General features: G+C 42.2%; 1 protein-coding gene across 13 annotated transcripts in view; it reads left to right on the top strand.

Annotated features, from left to right (window-relative positions):
- Window positions 1–17,845, top strand: part of CFH (complement factor H) — a 1,589,177-nt gene that overhangs the window by 28,132 nt on the left and 1,543,200 nt on the right. The gene's annotated exons all lie outside the window — the stretch shown is intronic.

Below are 17,845 nucleotides of genomic sequence, written 5' to 3'. Positions count from 1 at the left end.
GGAGCGAACCAGTTGGGACCAAACCAGAGTTCGGTCTGAACTTTACTATTTTTCAGATGGCAAATGAAGACGAATATTTTTAGATTTGTTCTGGATGGATCCAGTAAAACTGTGTAGGGTCATTTTAGAGCACATATTGGTGGGAAAAAAGCAATAGGGAGGAAGAAGAATGATTCTCACATGACCCTGAGAGGAAGTGGGGGGAGGTCTTGCCTTGGTTGGTTCCCAAGCTGGCAGACAGCCTGGATGAGCCAATCAGTGCTGCAGCAGGCAGTGAGGTGCCCTAGCAGAATGCTATTCTTTGCTGGGCTGTGAATAGGGAACAGTGTCTGCTAGGAAAATGATCTCAGGGGATTAGGGAGAGTCAGAAATCAATCAGTGAGAGTCAGAAATCAATCAGGGACAGTCAGAAATCAATCAAGCTTATTGTCAGGGAGAGTGAAGGGAAAGGATAGGATTTCAAAGAAGAATTGTGTGTTTTGTTTGTGTACAATAGAGAGAAGCAGGGCAGCTGAAAGAAGGTGAGAGAGGAGGCAGGACCCATGGTTGACTGTGCCTGCTATCAGAAGAGCATGTGCACCTCAAAAGCAGCTACCTGCAAGCAAATACTTTCATTTTTCCCCCATTTTCACATAAATCCTTTTTTTATGGGTTTAAGTTTAATTAAGTTGCATATACACATGATTGCTGCAGCAATACCTATGGTGTGGCAGCTATCAAACAGTGTGTAGAAAACGGTTTCCACGCAGTTGGAATGACATTTTTTTGGGTATTGTTAAATGCAATTAAACCAGCATTTATATGTCATAGCAGAAGGATCCGGCTTTGCACGGGTATATTTCATCTATTTCATTTAAGGCTTGTGTGTGTTGTTAAAAGATATCGACACTATCCACTATAAAAGTGACATCTACAGTACCCTGCCTTTTTAACAGTGATCTGTCCCCTTAACAGTAACATCCAGTAACAGTAACATCCACAGCGCCCTCCTCTTTAACAGTGACCTCCACAGCGGCCACCCCTTTATTAGTGACCTCCACAGTATCCCATCTTGTTAACAGTGATTTCCACAATAACCCGCCCTCTTAACAGTGACCTCCACAGAGTTCTGTTCCCTTAAAATGTGACCTCCACAACACCCCGCTCCCTCAACAGTGACCTTTACATCACCCCTCCCCTTAAGGCCTCATGCACACGACAGTATTTTGCGTTCAGTATACTGGCCGTTTTTGTAGTTCAGTATGCGGAACATATACTGAACCATTCATTTCAATGGTTCAGCAAAAAATACTGAAGTGTCTCCGTGTGCATTCCGTTTCAGTATTTCAGTATTTTCGTACCGTGAAAAGATAGAACATGTCCTATTCTTGTCCGCAAATCACGGTGCTTGGCTCCATTCAAGTGAACGGGTCCGCAAAAAAAACGGAACACATACGGAAATGCATCCGTATGTCTTCCGTTTCCGTTCCGTTTTTTGCTGAACCATCTATTGAAAATGTTATGCCCAGCCCAATTTCATCTATGTAATTACTGTATACTGTATATGCCATACGGAAAAACGGAACGGAAAAACGGAACAGAAACGGAAACACAACGGAAACAAAAAACGGAACAACGGATCCGTGAAAAACGGACCGCAAAACACTGAAAAAGCCATACGGTCGTGTGCATGAGGCCTAACACTGACCTCCATAGCGGACCATCCCCTTAACTATGACCTTCACAGCAGGCTGCCCCTAGGGTGGCCAGAGGTTCGGTTTTATGCCGGACATTCCAGCTTTAGGACTCCCTGTCCTCCGTCCGGCGCAGGGCCTGGATGGACATAGGGATGTCCTTTTGAACAGCTCACTCTCAGACAGCAGCACTGTGCTATCTGAGCGTGAGTTGCAGGGAGAAAGTCACCCTCTCTCCCACCCCTGCAGCTGACAGAAGTAGATTTTTACCTAACTGGGGGGGCGTGGCTTAGCGGGACCTGGAGGCGGGGTTTTAAAATCTGACTTTTGAGGGTGGCCTGAATGCCACCCTACCTGCCCCCTTAACTGTGACCTCCACAGCACTCCGCTCCCTTAACAGTGTCACCCACAAAACCCTGCCCTTTTAAAGCTAACCTACAGCAGTGAAGAAAAATGGCTGGGTTGTTATGGAAACCTGGTCTAAAACTGTGTATGTGGAGACTAAGGGCCTGCGAGCTTCTATTGACTGATAAGGGTCATGTAACTAGGCTTCTATTGGATAATGCATTTTTTGGGGAATATCTTAGGAACAATATATGCTAGAGAGCTGAGACCCAGCCTAAAACCTTCCCAGACACCTGATGTACCTGTGTGCCAAATTTTGTGATTGTAAATGCAATGGTGAGAATTCCTTTAGCGGACATACACATACATACACTCAGCTTTATATATTAGACTAGCTGAAGGTCCCGGTTTCACTCGGGGATATTTCATCAATTTTATTTAATGTTTGTGTGTGTCGTTAAAAGATATCAACACTATCCACTATAACAGTGACATCCACAGCACCCCGCACCCTTAACAGTGACCTCCACAGTTCCCCGTCCCTTAAAATTGGACCTCCACAGCAGCCCACCCCCTTAACTTTGACCTTTATAGCAGCCTTCCCCTTTAACAGTGACCTTCACAGGGGCCCACCCCGTTAACAGTGACCTTTACAGCAATCTGCCCCTTAACACTCACTTCCATAGCGGACCAACCCCTTTAACTGTGACCTCCACAGCAGCCTGCCACTAGGGTGGCCAGAGGTCCAGTTTTAGGCCGGACAGTCTGACTTTCAGACTCCCTGTCCTCCATATGGCATATGGCCTGGGCGGACACAAGGATGTCCCTTTGAACAGCTCACTCTCAGACATTAGCACTGTGCTGTCTGAGTGTGAGCTGCATGAAGAAAGTCACCCTCCCTCCCACCCCTGCAGCTGACAGAAGTTGATTTTTACCTTAAATTTTTTCAATCCCCATCGGCTGAGGAGTGGGAGAAGGCGTGGCCTAACATGATCAGGGGCGTGGCTTAGTGGGACCTGGAGGCAGGGTTTTAAGTTTGTCTTTTGAGGGTGGACACATTGTGGCAGGGGGCGAGTCTGGGCTCCTTCATGCAAGAGTGATGCCCCTCTGGGCACCTTACTGGCTTATTTGCATATCAAATAAACTGGATTTTCATCTATTGCGGGAACAAAGGCACATCTTGAAGGTACTAAGTGCTATTAGGCCATGGCTTTACTTCAATAGTGATTATCCTGGTGACAGATTTCCTTTAAAGCTCACCTACACAAGAAAAATGGCTGGGTTGTTATGGAAACATGGAGTAAAACTATGTATGTGGAGGCTAACGGCCTGCGCGCTTCAATTGGCTGATAAGGGTCATGTGTCCAAGCTTCTATTGGCTAATGCATTTTTTGGGAATATCTCAGGAACGGTACGTCATAGATAGCTGACACCTGGTCTAAAACCTCCCCGGACATCTGATGTACCTGTGTGCCAAATTCCGTGATTGTAAATGTGATGGTGCGGATTACTTTTGCGGACGTACATACATACACACACACACACACACACACACACACACACACTCAGCTTTATATATTAGATTACTACAATGACACAAAGAAGCATGCAATCTACCTGTATGTAAAGAGAAACTGGGCATCAAGCCTCAAATGTCCATTTACGTAGATTCAGTTTCCACATAGTCTCAATTTCATTATTATATTTTTTTTTTTTTTGGGGGGGGGGTCAATTTAATTAAGCTGCATATATACAGTACAGACCAAAAGTTTGGACATACCTTCTCATTCAAAAAGTTTCTTTATTTTCATGACTATGAAAATTGTAGATTCACACTGAAGGCATCAAAACTATGAATTAACACATGTGGAATTATATACATAACAAATAAGTGTGAAACAACTGAAAATATGTCATATTCTAGGTTCTTCAAAGTAGACACCTTTTGCTTTGATTACTGCTTTGCACACTCTTGGCATTCTCTTGATGAGCTTCAAGAGGTAGTCCCCTGAAATTGTTTTCACTTCACAGGTGTGCCCTGTCAGGTTTAATAAGTGGGATTTCTTGCCTTATAAATGGGGTTGGGACCATCAGTTGCGTTGAGGAGAAGTCAGGTGCATACACAGCTGATAGTCCTACTGAATAGACTGTTAGAATTTGTATTATGACAAGAAAAAAGCAGCTAAGTAAAGAAAAACGAGTGGCCATCATTACTTTAAGAAATGAAGGTCATTCAGTCAGCCGAAAAATTGGGAAAACTTACAAAGTAAGGGCTATTTGACCATGAAGGAGAGTGATGGGGTGCTGCGCTAAATGGCCTGGCCTCCACAGTCACCGGACCTGAACCCAATCGAGATGGTTTGGGGTGAACTGGACCGCAGAGTGAAGGCAAAAGGGCCAACAAGTGCTAAGCATCTCTGGGAACTCCTTCAAGACTGTTGGAAGACCATTTCTGGGGACTACCTCTTGAAGCTCATCAAGAGAATGCCAAGAGTGTGCAAAGCAGTAATCAAAGCAAAAGGTGACTACTTTGAAGAACCTAGAATATGACATATTTTCAGTTGTTTCACACTTGTTTGTTATGTATATAATTCCACATGTGTTAATTCATAGTTTTGATGCCTTCATAGTCATGAAAATAAAGAAAACTCTTTGAATGGGAAGGTGTGTCCAAACTTTTGGTCTGTACTGTATGTGATTACTGCAGCAATACCCCTGGTATGGCAGCTATCTGCCAGTGTGTATTAAGATAAAATTTAGCATCAAGCCTTAATTGTCCATTTACATATATTCAGTTTCCACACGGTTTAAATCAAACTTTTTTTTTTTTTGGAAGGGGGGTGGGGGTTTGTCAACTTCCCTTAATCAGCATACATACATGATTAGTGTATCAATCAGATTTTCTTTTTTATCTCATAACACTGTGTGTATTTAAACATCATCTGCCCCCGATACAGGACAATTTTTGGAAGCTTTGGAATATGAAAAAGCATAAGATATGTGTCAACTCAGTGTGTTTTAAAAAAAGTTAGTTATCGCCGTCAAATGTGTGTTTACCCATCGCTATGTATGTCAGAGTCACTCAGACATCATTTACTATTGCTATTATTGCGTTCCAGAACTTGGAGAGGGGGGTGAGAACAAATTTCATCGAAAATAAATGAAAACAGATAACAAGTTTTCCCAAAAAGTATGAGTCCTAGGAGGCTAGAGGGTGTTATATACCAACTTTCAGGGCAACTTTGGTTCTGCCTGAACCCATTTGGGTCTGAACGAAACTTTTTCAAAAATTTGGCGAACCGGACCAGAAACAAATCTTGACTGGTTTATTCGTCTCTAGTGTATGTAATTGATGGCAGGCCCAGACTAGCAATCTGTTTACTCTGCAAGGTCCAGGAGGGCCACTTTACTTAAATAGCCCCTATCACCAATTTTTTTTATTTAAAAAAAAATTATACATTTCAGTGACCTAATAAAATCTCTAAATATAACCAATAAAAAAGAAGAATTACCAAAGTATTTGGAGTGTGTGTGGCACGTGCACTCTATGTAAACAGCTGACTCCTCTGAAAGAGTTGCCGCCAGGCAGCCTGACAGGAAGCTCCCGGCATGCCTAGTGCTGCTGTGACGTCATTCTCGTCCCCTGCACATGGAGGTTCAGAACAGTATCGCTGAATGAGATACAGAGCGTCATGATGAGCGATCCTGCTCGAACTTACTTTTACAATGTAGACTGCCACTTGCAGCTTCTTCCCATGCAGTGTGCACTCTAATCCTCTATCTGCCCAGTCTTCCACAGAACAGGTTTCCTGCCCTCAGTATGTCAGGCTGACAGCACAGATGCTGGCACTGTGTGTATCTCTATGGCTGCTACCCCAACTTCATCAGGGAACTTGGGAAGATTCCTCCTGGGTTCCTGCTCCCTCCACTACAGATACAAGTCTACTGCACCAAGTGTAAGGCCCCTTTCACACGGGCGTTGCGGGAAAATGTGTGGGTGCGTTGCGGGAACACCCGCGATTTTTCCGCGCAAGTGCAAAACATTTTAATGCGTTTTGCACTCGCGTGAGAAAAATCGCCCATGTTTGGTACCCAAACCCTAACTTCTTCACAGAAGTTCGGGCTTGGGATCGGTGTTCTGTAGATTGTATTATTTTCCCTTATAACATGGTTATAAGGGAAAATAATAGCATTCTGAATACAGAATGCATAGTAAAACAGCGCTGGAGGCTGGGGATGCTCCAGCTTCAGGGCGCAGGCCATTCTGGGCGGCAGGCAGGCCACTGACCACGTCGCTGCTGCCAGCCGCGTTGGAGGACGAAGGGAGTAGTGAGCACTTGGCACTGACTTACGTGCTCCCTCCCCGCTCCGCCTCCTGGCTCGGCCGCTCCGCTGCTCTGGTCTCTGCTCAGTCACTTGCCTGACTGGCTGCGTACAGCGCGCACTTTGACCTGATGCGCTGTACACAGTCAGGTCACATGTGCGCCCTCTGGAGACCAGGAGCACCGCGGGCAGCAGCAGGCAGCAGCAGCACAGCACTGTGTCACGACCCAGCCCAGGCCCCAGCAGGGATAGAGCGTGAGAGTCTGCCCTGAAGTGAAGTAAGATAGTTCTTAAATAAAGATAATATTATTTTCCGTCTGATCTGAGGTCTGATGGGGTTCTGGATGGGGTAAAATTACAAAGAACGCCCCGCACTTGGGCAGCTCAGCCTCTGTTGGTGGTGGACCTTGTCCCAGCCCTGCTATTAATATGGCATATGATAGGGCCACTTATCCATTATATCTAAGCCTATCTGAATTATCATGTGGTTATAGACATGGGCACAGGAGTAACAAGGTGGCTGTGATCACTAGTGACACTGATAAGAGGCTCTGACTGCTGTGACTGCAGAGCTCAGGGGTTTGTATGCACCCAGCACTCTGAGCTGCCAATCACAAGATGGCCGCCCCCACAAACTGTTTTCTCTCATAACATAATGACTGAATTTACTGTCATTATGCATGTTTAATTATCTGTACCTCCTCCCTACTGTAATATACCCTGACCTACAAAGATAAACGTAAACTAGACAGGCTTCAAATTACAAATATATTTTATTAAATACACTTATATTAGATTAAAAGAGACATAACACATCAAATGTAAAGTGCGGTATACCCCTGAGGAAAAAGTATATCAAGAATACACATATATATGCGAGGGACAAGGACAAGGATCATGTGTGGATCTTATCTCCCAACATTATAGAAACATAGTTAGTATATAGACTCCAACATATAGGAGGTTAAAGTGCATGTGCAAATGTCCAAAAAAGGATGTTTTCTCATATGCCAAAAACATATACAGTGAATATAAAAAGTCTACACACTTATACACTATACACCCCTGTTAAAATGTCAGGTTTCAGTGATGTAAAAAAATGAGACAAAGATAAATCATTTCAGAACTTATTCCACCTTTAATGTGACCTATAAACTGTACAACTCAATTGAAAAACAAACTGAAATCTTTTAGGTGGAGGGAAGAAAACAAAAAAAAAACTAAAGTAATGTGGCTGCATAAGTGTGCACACCCTCTTATAACTGGGGATGTAGCTGTGTTCAGAATTAAGCAATCACATTCAAAATCATGTTAAATAGGAGTCAGCATACACCTGCCATCATTTAAAGTGCCTCTGATTAACTCCAAATAAAGTTCAGCTGCTCAGGTTGGTCTTTCCTGAAATTTTCTTAGGCCTCCTGCACACGACCGTTTTTCCCCCCGTTTACTGGCCATATTTTGCGTTCCGTATACGGAACCATTCATTTCAATGGTTCCGCAAAAAAACGGAATGTACTCCGTATGCATTCCGTTTCAGTATTTCCGTTTTTCCGTTCCGTTTAAAAGATAGAACATATCCTATTATTGCCCGCAAATCACGTTCCGTGGCTCCATTCAAGTCAATGGGCCCGCAAAAAAACGGAACACATACGGAAATGCATCCGTATGTCTTCCGTTTCCATTCCGTTTTTTGCTGAACCATCTATTGAAAATGTTATGCCCAGCCCAATTTTATCTATGTAATTACTGTATACTGTATATGCCATATGGAAAAATGGAACGGAAAAACAGAACAGAAACGGAAACACAACGGAAACAAAAAACGGAACAACGGATCCGTGAAAAACGGACCGCAAAACACTGAAAAAGCCATACAGTCGTGTGCAGGAGGCCTTAGTCGCATCCCACAGCAAAAGCCATGGTCCACAGAGAGCTTCCAAAGCATCAGAGGGATCTTATTGTTAAAAGGCATCAGTGAGGAGAAGGGTACAAAATAATTTCCAAGGCATTCGATATACCATGGAACACATTGAAGACAGTCATCATCAAGTGGAGAAAATATGGCACAACAGTGACATTACCAAGAACTGGACGTCCCTCCAAAATTGATGAAAAGACGAGAAGAGAACTGGTCTGGGAGGCTACCAAGAGGCCTACAGCAACATTAAAGGAGCTGCAGGAATATCTGGAAAGTACTGGCTGTGTAGTACATGTGACAACAATCTCCCGTATTCTTCATATGTCTGGGCTATGGAGTAGAGTGGCAAGACAAAAGCCTTTTCTTATGAAGAAAAACATCCAAGCCAGGCTACATTTTGCAAAAACACATCTGAAGTCTCCCAAAAGCATGTGGGAAAAGGTGTTATGGTCTGATGAAACCAAGGTTGAACTTTATGGCCATAATTCCAAAAGATATGTTTGGTGCAAAAACAATACTGCACATCACCAAAAGAACACCATACCCACAGTGAAGCATGGTGGTGGCAGCATCATGCTTTGGGGCTGTTTTTCTTCAGCTGGAACTGGGGCCTTAGAGAATGATAAACAGTTCCAAATACCCGTCAATATTGGCACAAAACCTTCAGGCTTCTGATAGAAAGCTGAACATGAAGAGGAACTTCATCTTTCAGCATGACAACGACCCAAAGCATACATCCAAATCAACAAAGGAATGGCTTCACCAGAAGAAGATTAAAGTTTTGGAATGGCCCAGCCAGAGCCCAGACCTGAATCCGATTGAAAATCTGTGGGGTGATCTGAAGAGGGCTGTGCACAGGAGATGCCCTCACAATCTGACAGATTTGGAGTGTTTTTGCCAAGAAGAGTGGGCAAATCTTGCCAAGTCAAATTGTGCCATTCTGATAGACTCACACCCAAAATGGGTGCTGTAAAAAAAAATCAGGATGTGCACACTTATGCAACCATATTATTTTATTTTTATATTTTTTCTTCCCTCTACCTAAAAGATTTTAGTTTGTTTTTCAATTGAGTGGTACAGTTTACAGTATAGGTCACATTAAAGGTGGAAAAAGTTCTCAAATGATTTATCTTTGTCTATTTTTTTTACATCACAGAAACCTGACATTTTAACTGGGGTGTGTAGACTTTTTATATCCACTGTATATATATACACCCCCAAACGGGATTATATACTCAAAGGAACACCTCAGAACTTCTAAATGCGAAGGTCCACTCAAGGAGACTATGGGTTAACAACAATAACAAACTATATCATATACATACAGTTTTGGGAAACAAAAAAATACACAGACCCTAATGTGCTAATAATGCTAAAGTGCATGATCAATCAAAAACAAATCCCTCATATCATATAAATGTCACACATACAGTACCCATAACAGGGAAATCCCTCAGGAGAGCCGCACACCCCGACGCGCATTACAGCGATGCCTTCCATGCCCCAGAGGAAGGCTTCGCCTAAACGCGCGTCGGAGTGTGCGGCTCTCCTGAGCAATTTCCCTGTTATGGGTACTGTATGTGTGACATTTATATGATATGATATAAGGGATTTGTTTTTGATTGATCATGCACTTTAGCATTATTAGCACATTAGGGTCTGTGTATTTTTTTTCCCTCACAACTCTGTATGTATATGATAAAGGCTACATGCACACGACCGTATGTGTTTTGCGATCCGTAAATTGCGGATCCGCGAAAAACACGGATGACGTTCCATATGGCATCCTTTTTTTTGCAGATCCATTGTAGTAATGCCCATCCTTGTCCGCAAACTAGAAAAAAATAGGACATGCACTATTTTTTTTGCGGGGCAACGGAACGGACATACTGATGTGGACAGCACACGGTGTGCTTAAATGCTGCTTACATTGCTTTGATAAAGGCACTTGCATGTGTCGAAACGCGCGTCACCTCTTCTATGAGTGGCAAATAAACCCGATATAATTGCAGTACCAAGGAGTGCTGGTCTCTTTCTTCATTTAAGCACCCATACCTTCACGCAGTGCCGCCCGACTATTCGTAACCAGCACACAGTGTGCTGTCCGCGTTTTTTTGCGGACCCATTGAAATGAATGGGTCCGCATCCTATCTGCGAAAAAAGCGGAACGGACACGTAAACAAACAACGTTCGTGTGCATGTAGCCATAGTTTGTTATTGTTCTTAACCCATAGTCTCCTTGAGTGGACCTTCACATTTAGAAGTTCTGAGGCGTTCCTTTGAGGAGTATACAATCCCCGTTTGGGGGTGTAATTATATATATATATATATATACACACACACACACATATATACAGTACAGACCAAAAGTTTGGACACACCTTCTCATTCAAAGAGTTTTCTTTATTTTCATGACTATGAAAATTGTAGATTCACACTGAAGGCATCAAAACTATGAATTAACACATGTGGAATTATATACATAACAATCAAGTGTGAAACAACTGAAAATATGTCATATTCTAGGTTCTTCAAAGTAGCCACCTTTTGCTTTGATTACTGCTTTGCACACTCTTGGCATTCTCTTGAAGAGCTTCAAGAGGTAGTCCCCTGAAATGGTTTTCACTTCACAGGTGTGCCCTGTCAGGTTTAATAAGTGGGATTTCTTGCCTTATAAATGGAGTTAGGACCATCAGTTGCGTTGAGGAGAAGTCAGGTGCATACACAGCTGATAGTCCTACTGAATAGACTGTTAGAATTTGTATTATGGCAAGAAAAAAGCAGCTAAGTAAAGAAAAACGAGTGGCTATCATTACTTTAAGAAATGAAGGTCAGTCAGTCAGCCGAAAAATTGGGAAAACTTTGAAAGTAAGGGCTATTTGACCATGAAGGAGAGTGATGGGGTGCTGTGCCAGATGACCTGGCCTCCACAGTCACCGGACCTGAACCCAATCGAGATGATTTCGGGTGAGCTGGACTGCAGAGTGAAGGCAAAAGGGCCAACAAGTGCTAAGCATCTCTGGGAACTCCTTCAAGAATGTTGGAAGACCATTTCAGGGGACTACCTCTTGAAGCTCATCAAGAGAATGCCAAGAGTGTGCAAAGCAGTAATCAAAGAAAAGGTGGCTACTTTGAAGAACCTAGAATATGACAGTTGTTTCACACTTGTTTGTTATGTATATAATTCCACATGTGTTAATTCATAGTTTTGATGCCTTCATAGTCATAAAAATAAAGAAAACTCTTTGAATGAGACGGTGTGTCCAAACTTTTGGTCTGTACTGTATATATATATATATGTTTTTGGCATATTAGAAAACACCCTTTTTTGGACATTTGCACATGCACTTTAACCTCCTATATGTTGGAGACTATATGTGTATTCTTGATATACAGGGTGGGCCATTTATATGGATACACCTTAATAAAATGGGAATGGTTGGTGATATTAACTTCCTGTTTGTGGCACATTAGTATATGTGAGGGGGGAAACTTTTCAAGATGGGTGGTGACCATAGCGGCCATTTTGAATCCAACTTTTGTTTTTTCAATAGGAAGAGGGTCATGTGACACATCAAACTTATTGGGAATTTCTCAAGAAAAACAATGGTGTGCTTGGTTTTAACGTAACTTTATTCTTTCATGAGTTATTTACAAGTTTCTGACCACTTATAAAATGTGTTCAATGTGCTGCCCATGGTGTTGGATTGTCAATGCAACCCTCTTCTCCCACTCTTCACACACTGATAGCAACACCGCAGGAGAAATGCTAGCACAGGCTTCCAGTATCCGTAGTTTCAGGTGCTGCACATCTCGTATCATCTGAAGGCAATCGTCTATGCTGTGAAGATACGAGATGTGCAGCACCTGAAACTACGGATCACAACAATGACCTGTCTCAGTGATTTCTACAATTGTGGGCTTTCAGGGGTTAATCTTGGGCGGTGACATGATGACGTCATTGCGCCGGCCAACATCCTGGCGTTGTGACATGATATGTCACCCCACACATGATTTTGCGCGGTATCTTCAATAAAGATGCCTTCCATGGCCTCACTGCAAGCGAATTGATGAGGTGAATGTTTTTTTTTTTTCAGCCATTTCAGGAAAAATAGATTGGTTACCACAAAGCAAGAAGAGATCCGGCTTCACAGCGGATCAAATTTTTTCTAAAATTCTGATCGAACACTAGAAATGCTGAGCCTAGCATGCATGTTTGTGAGGTGGTCAGCTGTATGTACGGCCAGTATTATCCCATACGTTCTTATCTTTAGTGTTCCTCAGAATAGGTCTGAAGATAAATCTATGGTATCACATCTGTATGTAGAGCTATTGCCGGTCATCTCCGTACAGCATTCAAACAAACTTTTGAACAAAGCGACTTTGGATCAATGGTCCGAAGATCGCTTCGCTCAACACTATTGACGATGTTCGACCCAGTTTTAATGGTTCTTCTTAGCAATCTTGTATGATTGCTGCTTTATTGATCTGTTTTATGATTTACTGTGTCACGCAATATTCATACATCTGTCCCATTATTTGAGACAGGTGGAACTACCACAGGGCAGGGTTTTAGGTCCATTGTTATTCACTCTGTGGACCCACGATTGTTGTGCACTGTATTACTTTTTGGTATGGAGGCTGTACCAGTGTGGAAAAAAGACATTGCAAAAAGTGATAAAGGTCGCTGAGAAGATTATTGGGGCTTCTTTGCCTGCTGAAAGACAGGCGGCTCATAAAGTGAGAAGCAATATTGCTGTCAAAAAGAAGGTATAGGAGATTGCAATGTAACACAAATCAGTATATACATAGGGCCAGATTTATCATTAGCTCAAGTCAAAATAATGGAGTGAAAAAGTCACAAATTTTTGCGCAATTGCTAAAACAATTTGCGACTTTTATTGGTTCTGCGCTATGCTCGCCAGTTTTCTGAAAGTGGGCGTGTTTTCTTATGTAAATGAATCTCTAGACAGATTTACTATTGCGACAATTTAAAAAAGTCGCAAAAAATTGCTCAATTTCACTCCAGTGCTCCATGCTTATCTTATGCAACTTTTTAATAGAACATGTGACTTTTTTGTAAAGACGTGCGACTTCTGTAAAGCCGCTTACTGAAGGATAAACTGCTATTGTCAAACCACATTTATCACAGTATTAAAGGACCATTAATAAATCTGACTTAGGCTGCTTTCACACTTGTGTTGTCCGGATCCGTCGTGTACTCCATTTTCCGGAAGTGCCCGCCGGATCCGTAACACCGCAAGTGAACTGAAAGTATTTGAAGACTGATCCGTCTTCAAAATGCGTTCAGTGTTACTATGGCAGCCAGGACGCTATTAAAGTCCTGGTTGCCATAGTAGTAGTGGTGAGCGGGGAAGCAGTATACTTACCGTCCGTGCGGCTCCCGGGGCGCTCCAGAATGACGTCAGAGCGCCCCATGCGCATGGATGACGTGATCCATGCGATCACGTCATCCATGCACGTGGGGCGCCCTGACGTCACTCTGAAGCGCCCCGGGAGCCGCACGGATGGTAAGTATACTGCTCCCCCGCTCCCCACTACACTTTACCATGGCAAACAGGACTTTAGCGTCCTGGCAGCCATGGTAACCATTCAGAAAAAGCTAAACGTCGGATCCGGTAATGCGCCGAAACGACGTTTAGCTTAAGGTCGGATCCGGATTAATGCCTTTCAATGGGCATTAATTCCGGATCCGGCCTTGCGGCAAGTGTTCAGGATTTTTGGCCGGAGCAAAAAGCGCAGCATGCTGCGGTATTTTCTCCGGCCAAAAAAGTTCCGGTCCTGAACTGAAGACATCCTGAACGGATTTCTCTCCATTCAGAATGCATTGGGATAAAACTGATCAGGATTCTTCCGGCATAGAGCCCCGACGACGGAACTCTATGCCGGAAAAGAACAATGCAAGTGTGAAAGAGCCCTTAGCCAAAAGTGACTTTGGACATATGTAAAAGTGGAGTAAGATGTAAGTGTAATGATAAATCTGGCCCATAGTTTTTATCAGTCATCAATAATTAAATAATGAGAGGAATTGGTAGGGCCTTTAATATTTTACATTTCTATATGTATTGTTTTTAGGGTGCTATCTCTTTTCACCTGAATTGTATGCCCATCGTTTTGTTTCCTGTGCTTCTTGTACAGTGAAATGACACTAAAGTGTTCCTTATCTCTTGTCTTTTCTTGAGCAGAGGCCTCAGAGACATTTCCTATAATACTCCTAGGCGGCTCATGACAACCTTGCATCGCACAATGAAATACAGTGTGATAACTAAAAAATTGTCAGTGGCCTTTCCTGTGCTCATGGCCAGGTGGCTCGTGACAGAATTGCTCCATCAAGGGTTGTCAAGGCTTGGGTTGCAGCTTTTAATAAGATTACTCCAGTTCAGATATTGAGCTCAGTAAGTTGGACCAAGAGGAGAATGTTCAGATTTAACCTAAGGAGAACCCACCTCCCCTCAGGCACCAGGACATACTATATATACATATATATATATATATATATATATATATATATATATGATTTCCAGCTTTGCACCATCTACATTCTTTACATTCTTTTCCTCCCTGTTAGTCTATTGAGGAAGAGGTTGCTAGTCTACAACAATGTTGTATTTAGAGTTATTATGTAGTGATGTAGGCCACCCTGATGTTCTGAACAAGTACTTAAGGTGGCACCAGCCAGTAGGTGACACAGTTGCATGTCCTAGATCCGGATCTACCATTTTCATATTGAGGTTCTATGCATTTATGATTCCACAAACTGTTTTGTTGTGGGTTTTCTTTTACTATTGATCAGATAATTATTATTTTCAGATGTTATTATTAAGGGAAGGGCAATATATTTCTTTCATGACAAAAAAAAATACATTTCATAAAAATTACTCATCGTGTTTAAGATTTTGCAGTAAATCAGCACACTTTGCTGATTGGTAAATTCATTAAATATATTTGTCAGTAATTTGCTCCTCTGTCATCTCAATACAAAGCTAAATAAAAAGTATGTTCAGAGAAAATGTGTGGTTATATGCTGCCCCCTTGTGGCTGTGCCTGAGTTTTACAGATACAGTATTATTTGCTTGAAGAATAGTTATTGCCTATGACAATAGGATTAACCTTTTGTTATATCGAGCTAAAATATTATATCAACTACAAAGAAACCACAGCAATGTAAAGTCATGCCTCTTTATCCACCAGTATGTTTGAGAACCAACTATTTCTTGTTTTTAATGGGATCTGGTTCCATTTTTAAGACAAAATCAGCCCTGAAGTATAAACCCAGAAGGATTTATAGTCATTTGCTGTCAGATTTGGGGAGTAATAATCATAATGTCTGAATAGGAAATTACATGGCTAAGGGAGAGGCATTTATAAGGGAGAGTTCACATCTCCGTTTCATTTTCCGTTCTTCTGATCCACCAGAACAGACAAAAAAATAACAATCCTGTAAAAAAATGGATCCTGTAGAAAAACAGATACTGTAAAAAAAAGAAGGAGAAATTGTATTATTTTTTGGCATTCATTGAGGATACATATAAATTAAGTTCTAATTTATGTGGTTTGTTTTTTGCTATGAAAATATAAAATTGTAATTTTTTGCTAAAGCTGTCCATGTTTCGAACTAAAAAATAATAAATAAAATTCTCAGGTTATAACGGTAGCGTAGATACCTAACATGTAGTTTTTCATTTAATCTGTGCACAGTGAAATGTATTGTATACCAAGCATGCTGTTTTGTGGGGTTTGCGGGAGTTTCTTTTATTTTTTAATTACTTTATAACATTTCAGACTTATAATTAATTTCTACTCAAAAATTCTTCTCCAAATCATATAAACTTTTTTTTTTTAATCACAGAGCTGCCTTTCACTAATCAGTAGTATGGCCAATTGAGAGAAAACAAGGAAAACCCCTGCAGAGACACCCCCCACTCCTTACATTTAGTACTAACTTCCCACACCTCAATGTACAATGACAAAAAGGGGCACAGCAGCTCCGATCCTGGCTGTTTAACCCCTTAACGCAGTCAATAGGCTCAGAGCACTATAGCAACAGAGTGAATATCTGATAAATTAAACAGGTATTTTCGTTACACATATGTTACATGGACATCATCTGTATTTTGTGGATCTGTGCTTTGCAGACCCCAAACTACATATGGTCGTGTAAATCTAATTTTTCCTTCCCATGTGCATAACCGTACATTTATCAGTGTTAATCCTCATTTGCCATTTCTTTGCCCTCAAACATTACCAGATCCATCTAATGCGCTATCATCTGTGCTATTTTACAGTTTAGCATCATCTACAAAAAATGATACTTTACTATGTAATTCCTCTAAAAGATCACTAGTAAATATAATACAAAAGAAAAAGGCAGCATTGCTACAAGTCAGTGGGTGCAATTACTACAAGACTCAAGACCAATGTCCTGCTAGATATATTCCAAAAAGGAGCTAGCACTCCAAATTTTCCAGTGAAGAAAGGCCTCTTGCCCACAAGCATAAGGGCTCCATGCCCGTGCTGTGGACCGCAAATTGCGGTCCGCAATGACAGTGGGGCAGCCACATGCGGATCGCAGACCCATTCATTTGAATGGGGTCCGCGATCCGTCCATTCCGCAAAAAGATAGAACAAGTTCTATCTTTTTGTGGAACGGAAGCACCACAGAAGAACTCCGTAGTGCTTCCATGGGGTTCCGTTCCATGCGTCTGTTCCGCACCGCATCTCCAGATTTGCGGACCCATTCAAGTGGCTGGTGACCCGTGTATTGCAGAACCGTTGTATGCGGCCGGCAGCACGGGCACAGAGCCCTTATGTTAGTGGGCAAGAGGCCAAAGGTTGTGGTTCCCTTAAAGAGGAGCTGTCCACTCTCATGACATGCCTGTTTTAATAGCTTCCTGCATTTCCCATGTAATAACACTTCTGGAACATCTATTCTTATGGCTCTATGTTGTGCCATTCCTGTATTATTTCTACTAGATGTTATAAATGAATTGGTAGCAGTCTGCAGTAAGGGTACAGAGGGGTGGTAACCAATTAATGGGGCCATTTTTTAACGGCCGTTTAGACAGAAGTGCACCCATCTAATGGCCGTTAAAAACCATAATACCCTAGTGCAATATGGCATTTTGGGTAAGAGAAGAAGCAATCTGTTCCCCTCTTGATTGAAAAAGACCGGCCGAAGGACCTGCCCTAAGCATGGTGACATCAATGTGTGCTCACAGCGTGATCACATGGTGACGTCTAGAGATGAGCGCATCGAAGTGGAATTTGATCGGAATTTCAGGATAAATTTGATTTGCCGTAAAGCCGAATTTCCTCATGCTTCATGGTAGCAAATCGATTTAACCTGAAATAGTGTTAAAAAAAAACATACTTACCTCCTCCATTTGCTTGCGATGGGGGACGGGGGCCGCCATCTTGATTGAAGATCTCGGTCGAAAATTCTGTGCACCGTGATATATGACATCATCATGCCAGTCGGCGTGATGACATACATAATCTCAGGCCGCACGAGATTTCGCACCAGATCTTCAAGCAAGATGGCGGTGGCCCGCCCTTCTCAGGAAAA

This window comes from Bufo bufo, chromosome 9, assembly GCF_905171765.1.
Source record: "Bufo bufo chromosome 9, aBufBuf1.1, whole genome shotgun sequence".
In the NCBI taxonomy this organism is placed as follows: Eukaryota; Metazoa; Chordata; class Amphibia; order Anura; family Bufonidae; genus Bufo; species Bufo bufo.
The sequence above is the reverse complement of the archived record's forward strand: the minus strand, read 5'-3'. Positions and strand labels throughout refer to the sequence as shown.